Genomic DNA, 12,636 nt, shown 5'->3' with positions numbered 1-12,636 from the left:
AGTGCAAGTAAAGGATATAGTAGAATTGATTTTTCCTGGATGGTGACATCTCTGGCTCAGGAAGGGGATGAAGTAAAGAGAGCTCGCAGGGGCTGGAGAGGTAAGAGAGAGAAAACCACACGTTGAGTAGCCTGGTCATATCAGAATCCCAGTTGCTCTTCCCTCTGTTTTAGTCTCATCCCGTAGAGGAGTTGCTCCCAAGTGTGAGATGAGGCTTTTGTATAGGAATTCAGAAATTATGAGATTAGAAAAAAGGCATTATTGTATTAGTTTGCCGAGGCTGCCATAACAAGTTCCACAAACTGGCTGGTTTCAACAATAGAAATTCATTGTCTCATGGTTCTGGAGGCTAGAAGTACAAGAGCAAGGTGTCAGCAGGGCTGGTTCCTTCTAAGGACTGTGAAGAAGAATCTGTTCCGTGCCCTTCCCCTAGCTTCTGGTGGTTTGCTGGCAATCTTTGGTGTTCTTTGGCTTGTCCATGTACCGCCCCGATCTGTGCCTTCATCTTCACTTGACATTCTCCCTGTTGTGTGTGTCTGGGTCCAAATTTCTCATTCTTATAAGGACACAAGTCATACTGGATTCAAGTCCCCCGTAATGACCTCATTTTAACTTAATGACCTCTATAAAGACCCTGTTTCCAAATAAAGTCACATTCTCAGGTTTTAGACATTAGGACTTCAACATATCTCTTTCGGAGGACACAATTCAACCCATAAAACATGGTGTACAATATCCTGGACTAAAAACCTCACTGAACAGGATCTATAAATAGCCTGAAGGCTCAAGCCAGGATAAATTTGCCAGCTCCACTCAGAGTAGAATACAATCCCTGAATTTGTACCTCCTTTTTAGATTGAGTACTAATTACTTATTATTTTTATATTACTAATGCACTTTGAGGGCAACATGCTCAGTATATTTTCTTTTTCTTAGAAACAGAACTCTTAAAAAGCCCTGCCTGGATATTTTCTGAGGGAACAAATGGAAAGTTAATTGAATTGGTGACACTTTGAGTCTATGTCATAGAGAAAAGTAACATTTTATTCAACAGAGCGTAGAGGATTATCCTGATTTACCCAGGACTGAGAGTGTCTGAATTCTAAAGCTGTCCACTTAGTGAATACACCAAGATAAAATTGAAAGGAGCATGACAGAATATCACTTTAGAAACAACTTTAAAAATGTGCCCAAGCCCGTAACTGCTAATAACATACTAGTTTGCTAACAGTAAAAAAGTTTGTCTTAAGATGACTAGTCAGCTTTCAGTGACCCATGTTACAGAGTCCCTATCGGTTCCGAAGGTAGTTATATACCAGCATCAAGAGGGGCACCCCGGTGCAACAGTGTTGTAGTGTTACTTACAGCTGTCCAGCTAAGGAGCAGTGACCCTACTTAAGAAAAGCCAGCTGACAGGAGAGTTAAGTCAGGGGGACATGCTGCAAGAGAGTTACGGGTAGAGACAGAGATGCCAACAAAGGGGAGAACTCCTCTTCCTTGCTGATCTGTAGAACCTGTGAGCCTGCTTTAGAGCTCCCGTTGGAACGTGGTGTGGAGTGTGGTAAGGAAAAGGTAGTAAGGTAGGGAAAGCTTGACAAAGAATTCAAAGGAAGAGCATGTTTGTAAACATAGAGGAAAGTGCCTATCTCTTACTTAGATTTCCTGAAAGCAGAAAGAATACTAGTGTAGCCTGTAGGGCTTAGGGTACCAAAGGCAAGAGTGCTTGGGAAGGCAACCCATGTTTCCGAGGCTCCATGTGAAAGGATACAATGGTTGGTAGGGGGAGGCCAGGCTCTAGAGGAGCTTTGGCAGCTGCAGAGCCAAGGAAGGGAGCCTCCACCTGCAAGAAATACTGCAGCAGGGCTGGAGGGAGACTCACCTTAGGACAACTGAACACCTCCAAGAAAATACACACTCCATCCTACAGAGACCACCACATCAGCTGAAGCCACCAGCAAAGGACAGAGCCCTTCCAAGTCAGAGAGATTCCAGAAATGCCTTACACCTTGGTCTGGTATATTAATGCTTTTGTAAGATGAGCTCTGATTCTCCTGACCCTTTCCTCTGCCCCCAACTTTTGGGAACACAGACATAGAAAGAGGAGAGGGAGCAGTGGAAGAGCAGGCTAGGCTTCACCCTCTCTCCTCCTGTTTTCAACTGGCAAGTCTATGTTTTAATAATTAAAAGTGACCAGAGAGTTAGGGAATCTATCAAAGATACTATTAAAGAAACGAAAGAAAGATTCAAGATAGCATAGTTATAATTAGAGGTAATAATTAGAGGAGACAAAATGGTTTAAAGTTTATGATGCTCTGCATTGTAAACACTTCTGAATCAGTAATAATCCTATTCTTAAGAAGGGATCTTCAGGGCTGACATGTTTGAAGACTACTTGTTAGACCACAAGACTTAAAAAAAAATCTTTCTTTTTTGGCTATTCTCAGTGTTTGACCCTCTAATCATTAAGAAGTCACTGTATTGGCTGTTATATATCTAGGAATCCCCTGTGTAAATACTTTTAACAAAATCATTTATTTAACAAATATATATTGATTGCCTAGTATTAGGCAGAAACTATATTAGGTGTTGGCAGTATAAATATGAAGAAGGTATCGTCCCTGTCCTTGAAGAGGTTGTTGTGTGTGTGTGTGTGTGTGTATGTTTATAAACAGCTAATTACACCTCAGCCAGAGAAGTGCTGTACTAGAGAGTTGATAGAAGTGTGGTGGTAGCTCCCAGGAGGAAGCAGTTAACCTCCTGGGGAAATCAATAGAGTCTTTACAAAAAGTAGGACATTGCAGCTGGCTCTTGGAGGAGGTGCACATTGAGCCTATTAAACATGTCAGCCTTTATCGCCTTGCTCAGATAGTTATCAGGTTGTTTTCCCACCTGGCAGTTAGATGCAAGCAGGGCAGGAAAGCTCTCATGCAAGGAAAGAGAAGGGCCAGAGAGAGAAGGCTCTGCAAGGCAAGAAGCCTGGTGGGCAGGGTTCACTCTGTCTTCTAGGGCAGTAGCAGGGCCATAGGGAAGAGAAGCGCTCCTAGACCTGGGGGGAAAAAACATTGTGGCCTAGGTCGTTTTACTTAGGTCTGTCCTGACTCTATTGATAGATGTATTTCGGGTGTTCTTTCTATAATTATATTTAATTTAGCATGCAGGAATGATCAGTGACCAAATAGGACAGTTGCTGACTCTAAGACTTTATAGTTTGAAACAGTGTGGGCAATGTGGAGAGAGAGAGAGAGAGAGCAATAAAACAAAGGCTGAAATAGCTGCAAATGCCAGCCTCAAATGAGTGAATGAGCACGTACAGAAGTGCAGTTCACATTCCCTTCAGCCTTAAAGCCCTGTAAAGCTCTAATGATCTACTTTATATTTTTGCCAGTTCCAGTTTCAGTGAAGTGTATTCTAGAACACCAGCTAAATGTGTGATTTGGAGCAAGTCTTGGAGAGATCCCACTTTTTAAAATAATCCTAAAACTAGAAGGTTGGACTAAATTACCACTATGATCCTTTCTGAAGCTGTCGATAGTATATGACTATTTGAGGATATTTCAATCAGCACTAGTGATACCATAGTCAAATTTGCAGCACTTAGATGAAACTCATTTAAAAACTATTTGGTGAGTATCTATTAGTAAGTTTGACACTTAAAATGCAGGACACCTAGTTAAATTTGAATTTTAGATAAGGAAGGAAGACTTTTAAAATATAAGTATGTTCCATGTAATATTTGAATATGCAAAATACTCAAATATACTTAAAAATTATTCTTTATTTGAAATTCAAATTTAATTAAATGGCCTTTAAAAGTCTTTTTTCTAACTCTGGCATCCTTACTATTGGAAGCTAGGCTCTGTGGAAGGTAAACAGTGAGTCAAGTATAGATCCTGCCCTCGAGTCGAAGGAGACTCTATAAATAACCGTGTTACAAGGTGGAAAGTGGTGTTTATAAGAAATATACCGAGAGAATACCATAAAAGTTCACAAGAGGAAGAAATTACTTCCAGTCACGAGAAGCAAGGGAAGGATCTGAGCTAGACTGAGCGAGATAGTAGGACTAAGGCACGTGACTGTGGTAGGGGAGGGGGAGAAGGGCATTCCTGGGCGTTAAGGGCATTAATGGCCTGAGTAAAGTTTTGGAGGTGGGAGAGCACAGAATAAGAGAGGATAACCAGTCATGCAGTTGGACTATGCCCTGGGTGTGTGAAGGGAAATAATGGCAGAAAAGGTTGGAGAGGTAAGCTCAGGCTATCCTATGGGAACCTGGCTGGAGATGTGAGGGATGGAGGCTAGAAGTCTGAATAGGTTAAGAAGTTTGAGTTGATGGTTGAAGGTTTTTGATCCAGGGGACTCTGCACACCAAAGAGACAAAGGACAGTGTGAAGGATCATCCCAAACCAATCACCTTCAAGAAAATGTGCCCATTAATGTTGTCTTTATTCACAAAGGAAAACTCATATCTTAACAAATGTATTAAGTGGAGAAGAAACATGGTAAAGTGGGAAAATCACAAGCTTTGGTGTGAAAACATTCTGAATTCAAATCCACATTCTCCCTCTGTATGATCTTAAGTTGTTTCCTATCTCTGAAGCATGGTTTCCTTATCTATAAAAGGGACAAACAATGCTCTTGTTATGCTTGGAGGTTATGAGTAAGTACCAACATATACCTGGAACATAGTAGGAGCTCACTAGATGCTAATTACTCAGTAAGTTATTATTTTACTTATTATTTATTCCCCTCTAGCCTCTAGAGTATTTTATTTCATTGTAACAGATGAAGGTGCTATCAACAGATAGAAAACTTTCAAAATATTCATTTTTTTTCCCTTTATAAAGAAATAAATCTTTTTAAATAAACAGCCTTATCTATCTGAACTGAAAGAAACAGGAAGAACCAAGAAGCCAATATTTGGAATATTTGGGTGAGATACTTGTTTTAAATTGATTCCCTCAATATCAAAGTAAAGCTAGATTTCCTTCTAAACTGAAATATCACATGGTTAGAACAGTATCCTGGGAAGATCTTGAGTGTCTTTGGGTAATTATTAAGTGAATGCAGGCATTTCTACTTAATTATCTATGGCCTGACCAAACAATGTGGGAGTTACAGCTCAGCTGGTGAACCAGGGAGTTTCACGGATGCTCTGTGCTTGATGGAATAACAGAGCACTTGCGCTCGTGGCCCATGAAAGCCAGAGTGAAGGGGAGACTTGAGCAGTAACAGGATAGTTTGTTCCTTGTAAAGACTCAGCCTGGATAATTCCTCTGGTGTCTGTTTTTTTCCCCTGAAGTCTATCTTAGTTGTTTATGTAAAATGGGCCCCAAAGATTGATGATTTGTTCTCTGAGAATAGCACCTAGAGGAACAGTTATCCCAAGTGCCCTGTCAAAGTCTGAAATAGCCACCACTGCGGAAATTGTGTGTTTACGGATAATGCCTTCCCATTTTGGCATTTTTCTTTCAAAAATGAGTTATCACCAGTAGCTACCTTTATTTATATCTTTTCTCCTCAACCTCATTCCTGTCCCCATCGCTGAGTATCTAAAATAGATTTGCAGCTGAAGAACAACTGCCCATTCCCTTGTCTTTGTCCGCCAGGCCTACAGTTTGCTTTCAAGTTTATTCCTATGCACAGCACAATGTGAGCTGTGTCTTAGGTTTATTCTCATACTTTGTATTCGGGGTTGATAAACTTGGTAAGTATGCAGCTGTGACACAGTAGGATTCCTACAGACTTCAAGCAAATGTACGTGATTTTATCAGTCCCAGAAGACTAGCCCTTGAGTGGTTTGCTTGGGTAATGTTTTTGGCAGTGCATGTTCCTTTGTTTTTAATAATGTTCTGGGGTCGTGTTTGTGAGACATTCAAATTTATTTCCAATTAGATAAAGGTGACCTTCCCCTAGTCCAAGCTGAATCTCCCGTGAGACTCGTGAATCCACTTGAGGCCTTTCACAGCTGTCATTCATTAACTATTAGAGCACCTTTAGTCTTAAAATAGCTGACATAAAAATAAGACTGCAACAGGAAGGAAGAACAGAATGCTCAAGCACACACAACATTTATATTAAGTTATTTGGTTTAGGACTTGAAAACCTGGTTACTGCTGGAGCATTGAGAGACGTTTTGAATTTAACGTCAGTTGGAGAACCTGAAGGAAGCGAAATCACTGAGCATGGAATTCGGATCAATCATATTCGGGATTGACGCATCTTGGGCTCAGTGTCTGGGAACACTGAGCAGATTAGACTGCTTTAGAACTTGGGTCTCATTTGTCTGGGTGCTCTCCACATACAAGAGAACACTCTCCCATCCAGCTAAGGCTGAGGTGAGATTACAAAACCACTGCCCTCCATCTCGTCTATTCACCAAGCCTTAATCCCTGTAGGATTCTCTAATGTCAGTCACACTTTGGAAATGAGATATCCTTGTGATCCCCTCCTTTCTACTTGTCTTCCTGCCTCTCTAGAAAAGGGACAGTTTTATTGCTTGCCTTGGGAAACATGAAAATTAAACATAATAGATATAAATGGTAGGTGAAGCCAGCATTGGATGTTATGTAGTTGAAAGTGGGACCTAATACTCTAGAGTAATATGTGCTCTTTTTTAAAAGAAAACACATGAGTCATCTTAGAAAGGTAAATTTCTGCCACCTCTCCAAAATATTCCAAGAACAATGACATAGTAAAATTGTAACTTAAAGCGCTAAAGACACGATTGATGGAAGAAAACTCTTTTCTTGTCTTTCAGTTAGGAAAGAATAACACCAGTAGATCAAAATGATAGTGTAATGATGTTTACTCAGAAGTCATGGTACTGTCCACTAGAAAACACAGTCCAAACTGTTATTTCTCAATATTTTCATCCCCATGATCCATGTAGTTTCCGTCCATGAGAAGATACCCCAGTGTGTGTTTTAGAGTCTCCATCAAGAAGGAACAGTACCTTGTGCATATAATGTGCTTCTAGCTTTTCTCAGCATTTTCACACGTGCTCCTTAATTGTGTATTACAGTAATAACCCTGTGCCAGTATTACTGTCCTCATGCTACAAATGAGGCAACTGAGACACAGAGAGGTTAAGGGACCTCCATAACATGCTTACCTTGTACTGGCAGAATGAGGCAAAACCAAAAATCCCTGCCACAGACCTCCTCCATGTACATTCAGTGGCCTCTCCGAGTTCTTCAGTGTCACTCTGTCAGGGTATTGCAGAGCCCTCCAAGTTTGGAAAGGACAGGTAATTTGGAATTTGACTAATTGTTATATGTATATGTACACATATATGCATATATATATATATATATAAAACATATGCAGATAAATGTTCTGTCACTGCAAATGAAGTGATATACAGATATATATAATATGTATTTCATGTTTCTATGTCCTGTTTCTCCTTCGTCCCTTGCATTGGGCCGTGTATATTGTTAGTGCTTAATAAAATATTTGTCAAGTAAATCAGAAATGAAATGAAATGAAAGAAATAAAAGGCCTATCTACAAACCTATCAGTAGTAAACAGTAGTGGCAGTATTTTTCTCTCAGAGAAACAAATCAAGTTCCCAAGCAAAAGCAATCTTGGAGATGTTCCATAATGACTTGCCGATCAACAGTTCCCAGCTCGAAAAGTAAAATAAGATAAAACAAACATTACTTTTGTTGTTACATTTGTCTTCAGAGTAATTTGTTCATCATAAATTCAGTTATGATTGAATTGTGTTTTTATGAAACTATTCGAAATATATTTCATATTGCTCCTTGTTCTCAATTACACTTGTAGCAGGATAGAATTCTCTTTCTCTCTTATTCCTTGTTCTCTACTCTGCCCATTTTTGTGAAAAGGGAGATCTGCTTAAAAAAAAAAAAAATCATTAAGACTTGGCTAGCATAATAACAAGTGGCAGTCAACATTATCAAGAGAAAGAATTTTTTTGTCTTATAAATGTCATGCTTTGAAGAATTTAAGGACCAAAAACCTCCTCTGAAGATTTATAGTATCAATCTGATGTCATCCATCAAGGATAGAGCCCGGATATTTGCTTAAGACCTTGATGCCTAGAAGGTGCTCCTCCAGAATGGATTTGAGTACCTGGGATGGAGATGGGGATGGACAGAAAAGAAAGAGAAAAATGGGGAGGAAGACCAGAGGGAGAGAGGGAACAACTTGCATATCCCGATCTGGGAAGCAGTCTAGTATGGCGGTTAATGTCAGATTCTCTGGAACCGGATGGCCAAGGTTCAGTCTGTAACCTTGGTAGTGAGGAGGGTAACAATTCTGACTTTAAAGAATTATTTTAAGAATAAAATGAGTCGATCCATGTAAATTGCTTAAAACAGTGTCTGAGAAGTAGTAATTATAAATGTTAGCCATTATTTTCTGAGTCAGTCTGTAGAATTGGTGGGTGTTTTGATGGGCAAAGTGTGCAAATATTTTGACCCCTCTCCTGGACTACATGTGTATATTGGGTCAACTAACAAAAATTTCAGTTATAATGGTCCTAAGTGACAAGCGTTTTCATTTGGTTTCCAAATTCCCTACGTAGCACAGTAATGCCTTTGGTTTTTCCACTACCAGGAGATTATCACCGTCTCTGTTGATTCTATGGTTCTTTTTAAGGAAATGGCTCAAGCTCTCCCCTTTTTTTCAAACCTATGTAATTTGTTTATTTCTTGAAATAGATTCACTAATGGAACAGGTTATTTTCCTGTTTTTAGTATTTAGTCATTTTTTACATGAATTTATGTTTCATTTTTTATTCAAAGTGCCATTAAAGCAAATGCTAACAATATACTATTAAATTTTTTAAAAGGCAGAACATAGCACTATATGCACAGGTTAACCCCAGTTGTTTATTGTGGATGCCTCCAGACATAATATTATGGGCAACGTTTGTATACTTCTTTACACTCTTGTATATTTTGTAAATTACCTTAATATGCTTAGATTACTTTGAGAAATAGTTAAAACATTATTTAAAATGCTTGTGTTCCCTTCAAAATGTTATTTGAAACAGAGGAAAATTATCCAGAGTAAATTATAAACGGAGAAATGAAACTAAAAAGAAGTGCCTAATTTCCCTCAGACTATATTCTCCAGATTACTAATGCCAATGATTTTACTGCCAACCTGGGATTAAATAGTAAAAATAGATGATACCAATATATTTCGAATGTTGCTTTGTCAGAATAACCTGGCCAATGGAACCTGAATACATGGTATTTTCTCTTTCCGTAATACCATTTAGTCCGCATCACAAAGAATCTATATATCAGTCCTACAAATAAGATGGTTATTCCACACTGGGCCTACTGAAAATTCCAGATTTTTCAGAATAATGAGGGAGGAGGAAGTAGAAATGAGTCCAATCTGAAATGTCATATAACATGAAAATAATTTCTGTTTGGGTTTGAAAAATAATTTTATTGGTACATCTATACCTTTTATCCTTGGAATTCATAGCACATAAAATAATGAAGATACACTAGAAATTCGACATGAGGTAGCAGACAGTTTTTTGATTCAACAGAGGACCCTATTTTTTTAAATGGCCTGGTTTCTTTCTCAGAATGGATGCCCTGAAACTCTCTGCAGCACTGGGGATCAATATGGTATTGAAAGAATCTTGTGATTCAGTTGGCTAAGCCAGGAAAATCTGTGGGGTGGGTGAACAATTTGACTGAATTCTTCTTTTATTTTAAATTGTTAAATTCCTGTGATTGCCACTTACCAGCATAACTGTGACTTGTTTCTTCCCTAATCCTAAACCTAAAGAATTCTATTCAGGTGATACTTCTTATTATAACAGCCGTTTTTAGGAGTGTATTTAATTGTAAATTGAAGGTTTTAGATTGGGTTGATCTCACAGAATGTCAAATGTCCCCTTTATTTAGTGAAGATATGAAAGAAGAATCAAGAGAAGCACCTTTTCTGATATTTGAAAGCCTATCTTTCTCTTCCAACTATGGAAGCCCTGAATTCTGAGATCTTTGAAAGCTTCATTTATTTTTCACTATATGAGCTGCAGGTGTCTTCTGGACAAGATATGTGAATATGGATTTATTGCCATGAGAAAGAAGAATATAAAATTAATATGGTATTTATTACAAGAGAATAAAAAAACCTCTGCTGGTGAAAAATAAAGGCATAATTAGATTATTCTAAAGAGACATCTCTGTAAATACATTGGGATGGCTTAGTAAACAATGAAGAAATTTTATGCAGTTGTTCTCACAAGTGTTATACAGAATGAGATAATGGTTAGACGTTGTTTGTGAGATTAAATGTGAGACGGGCTATAGTACTAAGCCAGAAGGTAATGGAATTATATCATCATAATTTTGGATCAGGAAGGGACCTAAAAGATCAATGAACCCAGCCCTAGCATTTTAAAGTATGAAAAATATGGTTCAGAAAGGTGGACTTTTCCAAGGTCAGAGTCAATATCACAATTAAGTTTAATACAGCAGAATTATATTAAGCACTTACTATGTGTCAAGTACTTAGAAGCTCAGGGAACAAAGATTTTAAAAAACCCAAAGCCTACCTTTGATCTAATTACTTAATATCTGCTTGAAGAGCCACGCGTTCCCTAGATTTAAAGATTGAGTATAGTATCGTAAGTACTATCACAGAGGTGTACAAAGTGCCTGACTTAGAGTTTCTGAAAGCCTTTCTGGAGAACTTGACACATGAGTTAGCCAAGCTAAGAAAGGTAGGAAGGACATTTCAGGGAAAGGTGACTGCAGGAGGACAAGCATAAGAGGATTGTACGTGTAGGAACTGATGAGCAGAAAAGTGTGCAGGCAGCAGGTGGCGAGAGCTTTGCTGCATAGGGGCAACGTCTTGTAGGGCGACAATGGCAGACACGTGGAGTTCATCCTTTAGAACAATAATTATGGGGTATTCAAAGAGCTTTAAGCCTAAGAATATTCTGAACATGAATTTACTTGCAGTTCTTGTTGTGATGTGGAGGAAAAGTGACCAGTTCAGAAGTGGTTAGAGCAACCCAAGCAAGAAGTAAGGAGGCTGTGATCTAGAACAGGGATCAAACTGGAATATGCCAACATAGGAATGCCAAGGAGCTACAGGTTCAAGAAATATGAGGAGGTGGGATTGTCGTGGGTGAGGAGTAGCTTTCAGGTTGTTTATTTGAGTGGCTGTAGAGATGATGGTGCCTCAGTACTGGTGCCTAAGTACTAAGAAATTTGAGTTTGGAATAATAAGTGAATTCAGTTTTGAACACAGTGAGTTTGAGATGACTGTGGGACATCCAAGTGGATATGTCCAAAAGGATATGTGAATCTCCAGTTCAGGATGGAGTCAGATTAGGGTGATATATGGGAAAGTCATCAACATATAGGTCTTAGTTTAAATGATGAGAAGGAATGAGACAACTAAAGAGACTGCATAAATAATGAAGACTTTTGGATGCTGATTAAAAACCTGTTAAGACACACACAACACAACTATCAAGAAATAATCAGAGAAGAAACAAGGAGAATCAATTGTTAGAGATGCTAAGGAGAGTTCAATCTCAGGAAGTGAGTTCAACAATCTCAAATGCTACATTGAGGTCTAGAAAGACAAGCTTTGAAAAGCTTCACTGGATTTGGTCATAGGGTCATGTTTGGTAATCTTTGGCAAAACCACGTGCTGGAAATCATACTGCACAGTGGAAGGACAAATGGCTGAGGTGACTCCCAGTCTGGAGCTCTTCTCACTGTACCACACTGTCATAAAACTTTAAACACTCTCTCATCTCTACTCTCTCCCCAGTATTCAACGTCCATTTGCAGATTATTATTTTTTTGTTTGTCTAAGTAGTAGAGAACTGTTGAATGTAACTTCAGAGCTGTGGGTTCAGTTAGTCCTTTCTTGGATCTAAACGCATAGGTTCTAATGTGTCTATTACTTGAAAAGAAACTGAAAAGTATTAGGGCCAGAGAAGGGCTTATAGAAACTATCTGTGCCTTTAAATGTGTCTAATTTTTAAAGAAAAATTTTAATCTATTTTCTGGCTTTATGATTTACAATATTCTCAATTATCAGAATGATCAGGAAGAATTAAAAATCAGTTTTGGGACTTTCAGTTACAGTGACACACTGAAGGTTTCCCTTCAGGAAATGCAGTGAATGTAGCAAACAACCAAAAATTTAGAATAAAACTCCACTTTCAATAAACTGAAGAAAAGCATATAAGGAAGCGTTAAAATATGAAGGCAATCTGCTTTTGGGCTAACATTTGGACAAATTAATGAGAAAGCTATGGTGGAATGTAAAGAGGTTCACGAACTTGAGAATATATTGGAGAGGCCTATTAAAGAGACACATGATGTCTTGCCTTCCAGAAGGCAATATGGAAGGAATTTCGTGGGTGGATCTTTGGTCCATAAGGACCTCTCAAAAACCTCATGCTTGTAGCCACCAGATATAACACGTAATTCAATGGCATGGACCAAACAGGTCCATTTCAGAGGCCAGGAGTGGATAACCTTATTGTAGATATCTGCTGGAGTATAAATCTACTTAAAAAGTAAATGGCATGGTCCTGAAAGCTCATCCTGATTCTTTAATTGAACTAATGAGATCCAGAAGTATGGGTGCTATGAAAGTGGGGATGGAGAGATAGGT

General features: G+C 38.6%; 1 long non-coding RNA gene across 1 annotated transcript in view; it reads left to right on the top strand.

Moving 5' to 3' along the window:
- LOC124250425 (uncharacterized) overlaps positions 1–12,636 on the top strand; it is a 54,544-nt gene that overhangs the window by 11,120 nt on the left and 30,788 nt on the right. The window lies entirely within an intron of this gene.

This window comes from Equus quagga, chromosome 13 (assembly GCF_021613505.1).
Source record: "Equus quagga isolate Etosha38 chromosome 13, UCLA_HA_Equagga_1.0, whole genome shotgun sequence".
NCBI classification, from domain to species: Eukaryota; Metazoa; Chordata; class Mammalia; order Perissodactyla; family Equidae; genus Equus; species Equus quagga.
Note: the sequence above shows the minus strand (reverse complement) of the source record. Positions and strands in the feature narration are given on the sequence as shown.